The sequence below is a fragment of the Etheostoma cragini genome, chromosome 7 (assembly GCF_013103735.1).
Source record: "Etheostoma cragini isolate CJK2018 chromosome 7, CSU_Ecrag_1.0, whole genome shotgun sequence".
Taxonomy (NCBI): Eukaryota; Metazoa; Chordata; class Actinopteri; order Perciformes; family Percidae; genus Etheostoma; species Etheostoma cragini.
This window is the reverse complement of record NC_048413.1, coordinates 19,613,222-19,615,782: the sequence shown is the minus strand read 5'-3', so window position 1 is coordinate 19,615,782 and position 2,561 is coordinate 19,613,222.

The following is a 2,561-nucleotide window of genomic DNA, read 5'->3' as shown; positions in this document are numbered from 1 at the left end:
CTGGTGTGAGCGGCACCAAGGCAGGACTCAGGAGATCCAACGGCAGGATTTAGATGGTCCGGCAGCTGGGACAGAGGTGAACACCGCTGGAAGTAGAGGTCTTCATACTGCCAGCTTGAAGAAAAATAGGGAACTGAGCGACGGGTCTGATCTGTTAATATACAGTATCAGCGGACCAGTGGCAATTATTTTTGCTTCTCCTAAAATGTCAAAGAAAGGTTAAACATGTAATGTTTTAACATTTTATTGACTAAAAATGCGTTAAAACACGTTCATCTTGAAGACGAGTCCCGCCCACTGAAGGTCAGCGTCTCTGGGGGACCAATGGAAGAGTGGCCTGGCCCGGACGCTGGGCTTCTGTGTGATTGGAGGGTCTGTTGAAAGGCTCCATCTCCTTTGGCTTGACAGCGGTTTTGTACTTTAAAAAGTTGCCTAAGCCACAAGCTTAGTTCCAGCGCAGAGTTTGCAAGTGTTGTTAAAAGACAAACTGTTTTCATCATACATTTCATACAACTATACACCACATTAATTTTTTCAGTTTAACCTAATTCCAACATTTCCTTCTCCCAGTTTAATATCATTTGTAGTAGGGTTGAACTAGCTACTATAGCTAGCAAACTGCACACAATGGAAGACAATGCTAATATTGTCAACTGGATTTTGGCTAAGCCATTTGAAAGTCTTTCGTTACGAAGAGAAACTTAAAATTAAACAGCAGGGCAGATCAACACCTAAGATTGACTTAGTGAAAAAGATAGGGAAAAGTAACTGATTTTTTCAGCCCTCCTGGTAAGTTAGCTGGCTGACTGGAAGTGCTGTGACAAAAAAAGTACTGCTGGTCACAGATATTCTAAATAATTATTAGAATAATTTTATATAATATATGTTATTATAATATAAAGAAATGGTCAATTTTTATGATGCAGGCCGAAAATGAACTTCCCCTCTTTGAAAGACCAGCAGGCGCCACCGCTGCGGACGTACACTGAGGCCCGTGCTGGACGCAAGGGCAGGAAAGAAAAGGATGCATGAAGGGATAAACCCAATAGCGTAGCCCTTAGAGGGCAAAGCTTATACAAAATAGAACGAAATATTCTGTAGCCTATTTTGAAGTCAATATTGCCAACGTTGTCTTTGCTGTAATCAAATCAGCATGTATTTATGTTTAACATGAAGTGTACTCCTGCTTGAGTGCAGTGTATCAATGGGAAACATACATGGATACAGACAAGCATAGCAGCAGCACTGCAACGTCAGACACATTTTTGGTGTGCAAACAAATACAAAACTGTGCCTTGCTCAAGAGCACCTGGCAGTGCCCAGAAGGTGAAGTGGTATCTCCCCAGCCCCCAATCCACACTAAGAGAAGAGACAGGCTGGAGGAAACAACAGAAAGTGTTCAAAGTTTGGAATCAGTTAAAACGTTATTAAAACAAACTCTGTACAGTGTGTCTACTGCAAAATTGAACTAGCTTACCACAATAATAGCACAAAATCCATGCTTCAGCATCTCAACAGAAACATCATCTGTAACTTAATCGTCTGTTCTACAAAGCGGCCAAGACAAGTAAATCAAAGTCGTACAGACAATGCCCCCATTGAACTTGTGAAAAACTTTGTCAATAGGTTTTTTTCATTGCATGGCACTAAACAAATTATTTGGAACTGCTGCTTTGGAGATGCCAGTTCACCTCCTGGGCGCTGCCAGGTGCCCTTGAGCAAGGCACCGTACCCCCCCCGACCGCTCAGGGCGCTGGTTCAGCTGGCAGCCCACTCACTCTGACATCTCTCCATGTATAGTGCATGTATAGGTCCTGAGCATGTGTGTGTATTTCAGGCCTGTGTGTGAGTACTAACAAAAGTGTGTACACAGAGTGTAGTGCAGTAATTTCCCCACTGGGGACTAATAAACAAATTATCTTATCTTACTGAAGCGTCATGAAACAGACCCAGGCACCCAAGTCAGAACAGGGGCCATTCGTAATGTTACACCTCGGTTAGCTTTACTGGTTATCACACTCTCTCCCCAGTTAGCTTAAATCACAAAAGCGGGATAAGGACCAAAAGGACTAATACTAATAGTAATTTAAAGATATGGTAGCATTGGATCTGGATAGGAAGGATAACTCTGGGAGTTAAAAGGAGGGTTTCATTATTCTGCCTTCTCACTCCGACAAAGGTTCGTGGCTCTGAGTGTTGCAACTTCGGTTTCATTTTGCATATATTTACAGCCCTAGCTCTAAGACATTTTGGTTATGTTGGATGTTTGATACAGCAAGAAATGAAGTAGAATCAAATGACTGCCTTTTTTAAAAAGAAAAATTATAATAAATACCATTTTAAAACTCAGTGTTTAAAGTGTAACATTTTGTAATTTTAATCTGTGTTAAAGGCCTCCTGAGCCACATAGGCCAGTCTCCCCTGCACCCAGCAATGTTTCCATAAAAAGTGACTGGTCTAAGAGTGAACCTCCCAACTTTTCTGAGGAAGATTTGGGGTAAGACATTTTTGTTATGTTGCATGTTTGATACAGAGAGAAATTAAATTGAAGTGAATGACCG